The sequence below is a fragment of the Anas platyrhynchos genome, chromosome Z (assembly GCF_047663525.1).
Source record: "Anas platyrhynchos isolate ZD024472 breed Pekin duck chromosome Z, IASCAAS_PekinDuck_T2T, whole genome shotgun sequence".
Classification (NCBI taxonomy): Eukaryota; Metazoa; Chordata; class Aves; order Anseriformes; family Anatidae; genus Anas; species Anas platyrhynchos.
Window position 1 is genome coordinate 24,887,541 of NC_092621.1, and position 12,693 is coordinate 24,900,233.

Sequence of the window (12,693 nt, forward strand, 5' to 3'; positions counted from 1 at the left end):
TAGCCACATGACGCAAAGATGTAGCATAAACATACCTTGTCAATCCAAATTTTAGTCATCTTGTACTAGCAGGTGTTCTGCTATGTCACATACTGTTTGTCTATCTACAACTGATAATGCCAGGCCAGGTATTGTTTGTCCTACTGCAGCTGGCGCGAAGTCCTCATGAGTGCAATATCCTGTGCTCTGGCAAATGTGACAGAATAGTGATTGTGTCCACACCTGCTCTGGGGTGAATTTTTACTGCATGGTGATCGTACCAGATGGTGATGTACCAGATGGTAATCTGGCATTAATGAACATGGAGCCATGTGCAGCACATGCATACTTTACTGTTCTGTCAAGTATTGACAAAACTAACACACTATCGCTGTTTTTTCTAAGGTGACAATGAAGGTTAAATTACCAACACTTTCTGTTCCAGACTGTATCTGCCAGTTTCTTCGTGTCTGACCATCTGAATGTTTCTTCTATCTTTCTGCTACCAAATAAACTATTTTATCCTCCTTTTCTCTGTAGTCTGAGACATGGGGGAAAGCAACATTGCCTGAGGGGGAAAGCCTGTGCAGTGATTATGCTGCCATAGAGAGTTTTTCATATTGGGTATTAGCACATTTTGTATGCCATCAGTGTTAGCAGTGGCTGAATTCCCAGGTTATCCTGTGCTGCTGCAGTGGAGGCCAGGTTACAAAGGCAAGGATCATGCAGGTATTAGGAAGTTCCTTCCTGAGCCTTTGTAGTCTGTTCCCACGTATGCTGATGAAGTACAATCGTTGAGAACTCATTCACTTCACATACCGAAATGAGCTTTATTGAAGTACATGGCTTTGGAGGCGGGGAGGGCAGGACTGCACAGAGGTCTGAGAGGCAACATTTGGGTTTGTGTAGGTGAGACTATTGAAGTTTGTTGTAAATAGCTGTGAGTGCTGTTTTGTTATGGTTGGGGTGTTTGCATGTAGTAGTTTGTTTGATCTCTGCATGTTGAGTGAATGCTAATTAATGTTACTACAGCACAGTTATTTTATGACCACCTTAAGAATAAACTGTAGGAAACCCCCAAAGTATTTGTACCTTCAAATGTCATTGTCTGATACTTGTAAATGTTTGAACTGATGATGTATTTGCACACAGCAAATACAGTTCCGTTCTGACAGTTTATTAAAGCTGTGCCAAACACTTTTAATCATAGTCAGCAGCATTGTAGCTGTGTATTCCTGAACTGATAAAGGAAGATAAATCTTCCGTTTGGACTGGAAAGTGGTCTAGCTTTTCTGCTGCACTAAAACACCTCTCATGTATGGACAGGGGAAGGCTCGACCATGTCATTAACTAATTATACCTCTGAGAAGTCTCTCAGGTATTGTGAAGCCACTGTTCAGATACCTACCTTTAGCTGAAAAGTAATGCAGGGTTCTTTGCCAGAGAATCAGGGAATATATTGAAGGGATTCATACATTGGATATGATATATAAAAATAATCCAAAGGAAATAGTTTTAATATATATATGTATATTCATTTAGCCTTTTGCTAAAGGCTGAGAAGCTTAGCTAAATAGCTGAGAAACTATTGCAAAAAAGGCCTTCTATCTTGCTGTCAGTCAATCCATCGACTGGTCAATGAACTCAGACCTTGTATCCATAAAAATTATTCTTCCACCAAATCTTTATGTAACTAGTCCATTTTTTTATTATTATTATTTTTAGTAAACTGTTAAATATTCTTTCTGGAGGTTAGATTATGGAAGGGAGATCATTAATTAATTGATACTCTTAAGTCTTTACTACCATCCTTCCTCCTGTAATAATCATGGATAAAATTGAGTGTAGCAGTAATATTAATATTAAGGCTTATCTGTTGAAGTTGTCAGACACTCTTGTTCTTTATTCTTTACTATATGATTCCTAACGATGTAAAAGCAAGATGTGCAGTAAGTTCTAATGTTGTCATAAAAATAATTTAATAACCAATTAACAAATCTTTTATTCTGAATTAACAAATCTTTTATTCTGAATCCTCTTCTATGTCTGTGGAGTATTTTTTTTTTTTTTTCCCCAAGGGATAACATACATATGAGCTGATGTTTATTGTTTCACTTTCCATTCATGTTTGCTCTTACAACTAAATAGAATGTATTGACTGACTACAAAAACATTCTGCAGTGAGGGTATTTGAAATTCAGATTTGCATGAAGTGAGCCAGATAACTTGGAAAATGTCCCTTTCCAGTCTAATTTTCTTGACCATAAAGACTGAACAAAGATGAAGATTGATCAAAATCTGTGCTCTCATTACTCACCTGTGTTTTTCTGTATCTGATAATGTGAAAGTTTATAAGACCTATGCCTTGCACTCTGAGTGAAGACATTCATCAGCTAAGGGGAGTAGTGTACATAGCTGTCTTTGCAAACACATAATATACCCCACATTATCTCTGAAATCTTCAGACATTATGACCCATTTCAGGCAGATGTCGGTCTGATAAAGAAAGAATGGGTAATTAGAGTCCCATTGTGTAGCATGGTGAACCAGTTTGAAATCTGGAAAAATTATCTGATGGTTATTTTTCGTGGGCTGGCTTAGACCATTAGGTGCCCCTCCTCAGTCAAGTTCTCAGAAATATATAGTTGTGTTTTTTTTTTTTTGTTTGTTTTTGTTTTTAAATCTGTTTTGTTTTATAATGTTACTTTCCCATGGTTTCCTGCAAGGCCTCAGAAGCTCAAAACTTTTCCTTATTCAGAGAGGAAACAGGTATGGTTGAGTGTTAGTGTTTTACTTTTTAAACAAATGGCAATTGATAAGAGTAGCTAAAAACAGTAACAGATAAGCACTAGCTACATGTTCACAGCCATTGTCTAGAACAGTGCTGCTTGCAGGGCAATGTCCTCATAAAGAGAGGAGCAGGCAGAAGGTCTAAGGGAGAGTGTGAAGGTGAACACAAAGGGCTCAGCATGGACTCTAAAATCTGTGTGAGAAACAAATGTTGTACCTTCTAATCTATGTTTATCTCATTACCAGATGGTGGAAGTAGTCCGTCTGCTGCTCTTGCAGTCTAACTACTGTCCTGTTTAAACAATAATAAATATGTCCACCCACTGGTTCTGTTTGCCATTCAAAACCGGTGACTTTGTAAAGACTCTTGACTATATAGTACCATTCTGGTTTTGCATATTACTGTCTATTTTTTTCATACTGGATGAATTGTATGTTACAATAGCTCTGGATTTATCTAGTTTCGATTAAAATTTTATTTTGTTGTAACATGCACATGCTGTTACTCCATTAATGATTAAGTAATGTAGTAATAGTCTTTGTTTATGAACCACAAGAAGGATGAAAATTGCTGCTCAATATTGTCCTTAATGGGTAGAGGCAGATCCACTTTTTAAGCTTGGAATCTTGATTTTTTCTGTGCATACTTTATTTTTGTTTGGCCTTTATGTGACTGAGATACAGATTTCAAGAGGAAAATTGCTATATATGGATATAGTCAGCCTAAACCTGTCTATGCAGCAGAAGCTTGATCTCTCTCTCTCTCTCTTTTTTTTTTTTCCTCTGAAGTTTGCATGCTCTCACAGTGGAATAAATGATTCAGTATACTGTCCCTCCTCCCAGGATCATGGCTCTGCTGAGAGCCAAATTTTTTTTTTGAATGGCTCCTATTTCATCTACTTTGTTTTGAAGATAGCACATGGTTCTTTATAAGGGCGGTTTTACTGCAATAGTATTCCTTACCTGTCAGCCAGTTCGAGGGGAAACAGTAATTGAGTGAAAGTTTTCATATGTCTTCTCTAATTTAGCAGTCAGGAAGTACTGGGTTGTCTTTTCCCTTTTGCTTAGATGTATGGATGTTTGTAATTTGTAGGCTGGAACAAGTTGATCCACACCCACTTTTGTGGTTGTCGACTGTGGCTCAGAGAGGTTGGCAATTCTGAGGGCTTCTCCATGTTGAAGTTTTTTAAAAAATAAATGAAGCAGTCAACAGAAGACTTTGTGTATGCACAAATTTGTTTCTTTGGAATTACTTGGGGGTCAAATTCTGAACAGAGGCCAGTAGCTATTCTATTCAGTCTGGCCATGGTAGTAGTTCTTGAGGTGGTAGTAACCATTTGGGGAATGTCTATTTTTCTAGCCATATGTTAGTGATCTGAGCATTGCCCTGAGTGGGTTGCTTCATGATTACTATGTGTGACTTTCTGGAGGGAGTGTGTGGTCCAAGAGACCTCACAGATTTCCTGGATGCGACCCATGCTGTAGTTGTATCTGTTATTTATTATATCCTTTCAAAAATAGAAGATAAACTAGTTTCCCTAATGATTATGTGGGTTGTTTTTTTCTTTTCTTTTCTTTTTTTTTTTTTTTTTAACAGTTAAATGAGTTTTTGCCTTTAGAGGGAAGCTGTTTTGGCTCCCTTTCACTTATTTTTCTGTGCACTGTTGTTCTTGCTCAGCTCAGCTGGAAGATTCACTACCTACACATTTGTTTGTTCCAGGATATGGTAGATAGTTATTTAAATATGTAAACAGTTCAGTTTTTAACATTTGTGCTGTCTGAAAAATACTATAAAAGCAAGTGCCTAAGCATTGGAATTTTTATTTAATATAGTTATAATAAAAATATATGATTACTTGTTACATATTATCTTCTGGAATATTATACATATTATATATGTATATATGAATACATATTATCTTCTAGTCTTACGTGCAGAGATGAAGTCTTAATTTAGTTGATTAGACATTTTAAAAAAGTATTATTTGGCCATAATTGACATGACTTTTTAAATTATTTTTTAAAATTCAGAGTTGACTCTTGTGCAGAACTAATATACTATTTCTCAAGACAATAATCTGTAAAGAAAATACTGGCAGATATACATATCACAGTATCCCTCATTCAGCATCCTGCTTCCCAAATTAGAAATTTCAGCAGAAAAACCACTTTGAGCTTTATCTTGAAAATGTTATTTAATAGTATGCAGCCATGCAGTTTGAACCGAAAAGCAAATGGGACTGAGAAACTAAAAACTGTTAATGTTTAAAGAAGTGGGAGAATATATAAGGTCTGAGTTTGAGATAATAATGAAAAAGATCAATTCTAATTACATCTGTGAAAATATTCTATGGACCAATAAAGGGAGAAAAAACATTTTTTCCCTGTTTTATAATTTGCCTCCCTGTCTTGGAAAACATGTACATTTGTTTGAATTGCAGGCAGTTTGAGGTACCTGTTATGAGTAGATGCTGACAGAATCAAAGTCATTAAGAGGAAGGTAATGAAAAGATCAAAAGGTCAGTGGGATTATTTTTGAGCAAAACAAAACTTCACCACTGTTTATCAAAGACACTAAGAGTAATGAGTTTAAAGAAACAAGGTGATATTTGGTTGAAATGCAGAAAATGTAGGGTATGTGTCAACGTAACTGTATACTGAAATTATTTTCTTTGGAACCTCTCCCTGTCAAGTACTAAAAATTGCTTAAGTTATGTTAAAATTAAATAGGATACTCTGATCACAAAACAATGCTGTAATGAGCTGTCTTACATTGACCTAGACTAACCAGACTGTCCTCTCCCAATCTCCCAGTTTCTAAGAGCAGTTTTTTGTTTTTTTTTTTTAATTAAACTTCAGCTTAATTATTGCTAAAGTTCACTACTTCTTGAGCATGTGTTGGAAACTTTTGTTGAAAATATTCAATGAATATTGATCATAATATACTGAACCTGGAGTCTCACTGCAAGTCAGATGGGTAGGTCTGCAGTTAACCCTTTCACTGGGTTAGACTGGCTTGTTTTGCATGATTTTTCCCCTCTTATGTTTTTTTTTTTCTTTTTCTTTTTTTTCTTTTGTTTTGTTTTATTTAGTAATGTGGTTTTCCCTGTCTTGTGGTCTCCTGTATTTCTTGAAGCCCATTAGTAATGAGCAGAGAGGAAACTGAGCTAGAGGAATTGTAGACTGTGCCCTCGTGAGGACTCCATGGTCCCACCGTGCATTTGGGCTAGGTACTTGTCCACTGGATGTGTGGCCATATGAGGACGGGACATGTGTTGGTCATGGAGTGAGAGATAATGCCACAGCTGTTTTGCCAACTAGGATTAGTACTTTACAATAGTATGAAGGTGTATACACATTTATTTACAATTGAATCTTTAGGAAGGTGTGTGTCTTGTAGTAACCATAAAAGTGATTGCTCGATTTCATTGAATGTTCACCAGACACAGCAAAACAACTATTTTTTCTTAGAGCAGGCACATTTGAAGCTACTGTTATTTTGAAAAGATGGACTAGATCTGGGAACTTAGTATACTCTGGGTGCTAGTAATGGTACAGCTCGTAGAAAAGTTCCCTTTCATAAGTGTTGATGTGAAGATAATGTGTATAACACCTTTCATTGGAAACTTCAAATGCAATGATAATTAACAATATTGGAAAACAAAACAAAACAAAAAACAGCAAATACAGCCTGTGTTTTAAAACATGGGGAAATGTTGATGCAGATCGTTTTAAGCAGGAGGAACAACTGAGCTCTTTCCATTCCCTTTCCATAGCCACATAACTACATCCCCTCTTGTGAATTAATAAATACCACTCACAACATACTTATCAGATAACTCTGGGTCCAACCATGTTGTGGTCATACATTCTTCTGGTGTTTCCAATGTTTCCTGAATAGGTGAGGTGTGGCACACAGCCATGAAGTGTGGTTTATTAAATTAATTGTCTGTGATAAATTGTGATAAATTTTAAAGATATGAGGCACTTTCAGACTTCACAATTTTAGACAGTTTTCTGTGACTGTCTACTTTTAAGTTAGTGCATTTACAGTTAATATTTTAAAAAGATGAACACTATCTAATGATGCACAAAATTAGTCCTTAAAGGCAAAGATAGCTTAGCCATTTTTACAGCTATCCTTTCATCTCATTGCTGACTTAGGAGGCTTTCTTAATGCATGAATGATTTGATTAGGTAGACTTTTTTTATTTGTCATCTGACTTCTACAGAAAAACAAAGTTCTGAGACTGCATATCGGCGGCTTTGGAGAAGAGATACAGTGCAGGGAGCTCATTGTGTGGTATCAAATGGTCAGAGAGTAAAAGCCTCCAATCATTTAATGGCCACTTCTATACTCCAGTGAAGAGTCATGTTGTGTATGTTGGTTTGCTTTTAATCTCAGAATAGCCGAGGGAAAACCTAATGTTCTTCTTTTGACGTTGGTTTAAATCCCTTCCACTTTTGCAGAGCTACCATGCCTTTCAACTGTTCAGAGGCTGAAACTAGACACAGTTTGGGAAATGTTTGATTTTGCTCAGAAGAGGCTGGAACTAATCATATTGACTTAGCTGAGGTTAGGTTTTCTGAGTACTTGGTGAATAGGAATTTTCCTCTGTAAAACTGAATTGAAAAATAATATTTCAGTTACTTACAGAAGTCTAATTCAATATATGTGTGTGTGTGTATATATACACATATATTACAATACAGGATAAAAAAACTCCAATCCTTAAGATAGGGTAAGTCTAAGTAAGACATCATGAATTGTTTGTGATAAACGTGTAGGTACTTTCAGAAGAGCTGTAGTTGTGAAAATGAGGGAAAACAGTTCCATTTTGGGGGGGAAATGAGTTTGTTAAGTAATGCCTTGAGCATTGCATCTAATTCTTTTTCTTCAGGAATGATTAGGGATTAATTTTGTGTAGAGCTTTTCTTTTTAAGGTCATTATGCACTATTGGGCTTATGTTAATATGAGCTTGGGATCTTTCTGAAGTTATCTCAATTGATGACTGACACCTAAGAAATGTAGTGTTCCATTACTTTGTAAAACTCTGCTTACTAACTTGATGGTAAAATATCAGTATCAATTCTAAAGGAGCTAATGCTGAAAGTTTTAGTAAATCTAGGAATAGCTGCCGACAGCCTTTAGCTAGGGAATATTTGTATTTTGAATTTATATGGATCTTTTGATCTAAACTGAGAGAAAAGTATTCTTCTTAAAAGTGTTGAAAGACAGAATATCAATTTGGCAGTGATCGTGTTTCAGAGCAGGTGGAGATTTGACTTAAGGTTATATAGGTATTATGCAGAGTAAGAGGAAATGAATTGAAATGTATGGTTTTCAGCCATCAAGATTATATATAGTAGATATACTTATGATCATGTATATGAGAATAAATTAGTTCTGCATGTGCAGAAATTCAAAATGGAAACTGGAATGTTAAAAAAACAAACCAGTATAGCTGATGTAGTCACTGTTAAAGCTCTTTTTCAGCAGTAACTGCACCATGCCCACTTTCAGTTGCCATAAAACTCTGGAGGAACGTCCAGGCACTTTCTTCGTGAATTATTAAAGAGTACAGAATTGCCAGAGGGCCTCTGGATCCTGAAGCCTGTTCCCCAACAGTTGAATGCAGCTATTTAACAGATTTACAGCTTTCAGATATTTGCAGAGTATCTCTTTGCCCACCATGACACACAACTAATGCTTCCTAGTGCCACCCACTAAATTCTACATGCCTACATAAGACAGCTAAATATCTATAGTAGGCTTCAAACATGCAAAAATCACTTTTTTCATTATTATTTATCCACATTAATCCTTTGTATTTGAGTTTCTTAGGATTGGATAATAATCAGTGTTCTCAGAGCTCAGTCTCATCGTGTTTCACCTCACAAGTCACTTAAGTCTTTGGGCACTGGCTGTTGGTAATTTACTGTTGTATTGTGTAAAGCAGTGCTCTATACAGGGTTGCACTCAAACTGCTGGAAAAAGGTAATCAGAACTATACATTTTAGCTTGTTGTAATAGATCACTATCTATACAAAGGGAAGCCAGCTGCAAATCTTGTTTAAACCAAGAGTCTGCCCCATGGGTGTGATTGTCCTGATCCCTGGATTAAGGTCTGTGGAAGCTGAGTTTACTGTATCAGGAACAAATCAAACTGCAGCTTTACAGTTGGTGAGTTACTAGATAAAAATGGTGTAACTGTAAATGAAAGTGCAAAACTAGCAAGGATTTTATTAGATAGAGTTGTTCAGTATTTGGAAGAGACAGCGTAGCTTTTTTCACAGGTTTATAACAAAACAGACTCCAGTCTAGTAACGTCAGCCACTAAACAGCATCCTTTAAAATCCCCCGGGCCAAAAAAGTGCATCCAGAAAATTTGGAAAAGCTGAGCATCAAGTTCCCTGCTTTGTTAATGTAACTTGTATCCCCTTCCTCAGCCTCTCTTCCCCCAGTTTTTTTGTTTACTTCTGGCAATGTTTCAGAGACTAGAAGATGACATCAGTGCTGTGTCTCTATTTTATTAGATTACATGGGATGACTTAATGTTGTACAACAGACTTGTGGGCTGGATCTGTGTGTTTTCTTTGTGGGCTGCTAGGGAAGAGAGGCTAGGAAGCCAGCTGGATGTAGGAACAGAGTGGGTGGACTGTGCTGCCAGCTGTGAGTGGTCGGATTGCTGTTGCTGCCTGAGGAGGTAAGAGCACGCTGATCTTGGTGGGCAGGGGTAGACCAGAAACCATCAGTGGCTGCTCTGCTGTTGCCAGCAGCTTGAGCCTGACCCTCTGCACCAGGCTGCAATAGGCAGCTTTAAGGTAGGACATCACGCTGTCTGTGATGGGATTGAATTAATAGGTGCTGAGAGGAGTGTTATTTATAATTATGGGGTTGTGGAAAGTTTGTCTGATCAAATTAAGCTGGTAATGTTTTTACATGAGGCGACAAGTTCGTTTTAGTTAAAGATGTAATAGACTTAGGTCAAGTATTTAACCTTTCAACACACATTTTTATTTACAAAGTAGAAGAAAGCAAAATCAAAGAACGAGCTTTGACCTGGCTAAATGACTGGTGCCCAATGCAACTGTAAATATGGTATTGTCACTGTTTGGCTGGATTTCTGGATAAGCTGCTGGGCTATTCACTGATCTTTTTATTGGTGACATAAACCAAAGCATTACATTTCTCATATCAGACCTTGAAGAGTCACAGAACCAGAGCTTATGAGGCCTGAGGGGACCCCATGGTCAGGTAGCCTGGCTTCCTGGGCAAAGGGAGGCATTAGGACACTTCTGAATTAATTCTTATTTAAGCTGCAACATAGAGCTTTCCACGTGAGTTTAAAAATTACCAGTGATGGCAGGGTAAGAAATGACTTTCCAGTGGCATGAAAAATAACAGAAAATGACAGTGATGTGGGTAGATTGGCAAGCTGAGTCCACCTAATGAGAATTCTCAAGTCAAAGTTGTAGAGAAAGGAAACAAGAATACAGGTAACTCTCACATGGTTTGTGTGAAATGTGGCACCTCCAAATGGAGGATCACAGGATAACAAGCTAAACACGAGCTCTCAACAGAGCAGTATGCCCAGAAAAGACTAATGGGATCCCTCGATATAAAAAATAAATAAATAAAATAAGGTGCTCTGAGAAAGAGTAAATAATACAGAGATTATATCATTTATTTGGTACTGGTACAACTGCTACTACAATACCCTGCTATTACCCACAAATCAAAGAAGATATTGATGGTGAACAGAGAAGAGCCAGAAAAAAAATCTATGGAAGACTGAATAATGTTCCCTGTAGTGTATTTATTTGGTTTAGGGTGTCAAGAATCAAGATCTGAATTAGGTTACAACTTTCCTCTCCCTCCCCCCCCCCAAAAAAAAAAATAAAAAAAAATAGACTGTAGTTCAACACAGAATTATTTCAGGAAGTCATGTGGCTTGAGGTACTGTGGTGGTTTTACTGTGCTAGGCAGCTGAACTCCACCACAACCATTCTCTCACTCCCCTCCTCTTCTGAGGAGGGGAAGAAGAAAAGGAAAGAAACAGTTCAAGGTTTGAGATAAGGATAATTTAATTAAAGGAAAAAATAATTATTAAGGAAAAAACATTAATTATTTTAACTAAAGGGAAAAAGGGAAAGGGGAAAAGGGAGAAAAAAAAACAACAACAAGTAAAGTCTGTGTGGAAGTGCAGAAATACTTCCCACCAATGAGCAATGCTTGACCACGTCCTTGAAGCAGGGCCTCAATGCACATAGCTTTTGTTCAGGAGGACAGATGTTTTCACAACGAGAGCCCACCCCTCCCCTCTTCTTCCTTTTCCCACCTTTTATTGCTGAATGTGACATCATATGGTATGGAATATCCCTTTGGTTGGTTTAGGTCTGCTGCCCTGGTGATGTTCCTTTCTCATTTTTTGCCCACCCTCTAGAAGGGTTAGAGAGAGTCCTGATGCAGTGCCAGCACTGCTCAGCAGCAGGCACAACACTGGTGTGATACCACTGCTGTTCTAGCTACAAGTACAGAGCACAGCACTGTATGGGCTGCTGCAGGGAAAGTTAACATCCCAGCCAGACCCAGAAGAACCTCCACCCCTTATTCCATAACATTTGTGTAACTCTCAGGTCCCTCACACTTCAGCATACAAGTATTCTCATCACCATTGTTACTTGTCTTTTAACAGATTAATAAGTAGGTATATCTTTTCATTCTATAGGTCTTTCTCAAAAAATGTTCATAAGAACTGTTGATGATTTAGTCTTCCACTGCTAAAGTGGTCACTCAGGGCAGGCAGAGTTGGATGTGTGGACACCAGCACCAGCTTAGCTCAATTCCTTGTTGCACTTGCACGGTTCCTTGCGAAGTTGACCTGTTGTTGATTCTGCAATGTCTTCCTACAACATATAATTTAGATTACAGATTAGTTTTCTCCCAAGGTTAAATCTCCTTGAGGCACACACTTGATATCCCCATTCTTTTGCATGACCCACCAGGTATACCCCCATCCTTGGGCGAAGACAGTCCCATGAGTGGGTTTGCCTTTTCTCGAGGTAGGAGCAACCCACACCGTCTTCCCCATCCACTTCCCTACATGCACTACAGGGACTTCAGCTCCTTTCACTGTGTATAGGGGTTTTGTTTCAGCAAAATCAGGACTGCTTTCAGACCCCCTATTGTTAACTAGCCAAGAGGTTTATGGTAGATTTATGTCCCATGGTTTCCATGTCCCAGTACCCAACACTCCTAACATGGTCTTTAACAGTCCATTGTACCTCTCAAACTTCCCAGAGACTTGTGGGTGAACAGGGATGTGATACACCCACTCAATACCATGCATCTTGGCCCAGGAGGTGACAAGATTGTTTTGGAAATGACTCCCATTGTTGGACGCAATTCTCTCTGGTATACCATGATGCCACAACACTTGCCTTTCTAGGGCCAAGGTAGTGTTTCGGGCCGAGGCAAGGTTAACGGGGTATGTTTCCAGCCACCCAGTAGTTGCTTCTGCCATGGTGAGTATGTCCCGCTTGCTTCGTTGGGTTTGTGGGAGTGGTCTGATATAGTCAATTTGCCAGGCCTCACCGTATTGAAACCCTGATGGGGCTGATAGGGACCAAAACTTTCCAATCTCCTCAACCTTTCCCTACAAGAGTTGGGACCGTGAGTGTGCAAAAGTAGTGCTGTCCCCTGGGCTTTTATTTATTTTTAATCAGTCCCAGTTTGTTTCTGGCGGTCAGGTTTGTAACCAGGAGGTAGCCAAGCTGACTAGGAAGAAGTCGGCCTAAAGTGAGCTGGGATGGCCGGCCATGGCAAGGCTGGTGCATGCAAGAAATGTGCAGCAAAGCTAGGAGAGGCGCTTAATTTCCTGGGTAGAAAGCATGGTTCTCTTTGATTTCCAGCAGCGGGG

The 12,693-nt window shown here is 38.3% G+C and overlaps 1 protein-coding gene across 4 annotated transcripts in view; it reads left to right on the top strand.

Annotated features, from left to right (window-relative positions):
* The window catches only part of LHFPL2 (LHFPL tetraspan subfamily member 2), a 130,881-nt gene that overhangs the window by 11,164 nt on the left and 107,024 nt on the right, over positions 1 to 12,693 (top strand). The window contains exon 1 of one of the 4 annotated variants that reach the window (XM_072030722.1): positions 9,454 to 9,477. The exons of the other annotated variants lie outside the window; for them this stretch is intronic. The gene's annotated coding sequence lies outside the window, so the exon portion shown is untranslated. Of the gene's footprint in view, positions 1 to 9,453; positions 9,478 to 12,693 lie in introns of those variants that run through there. 4 annotated transcript variants of the gene reach the window in all.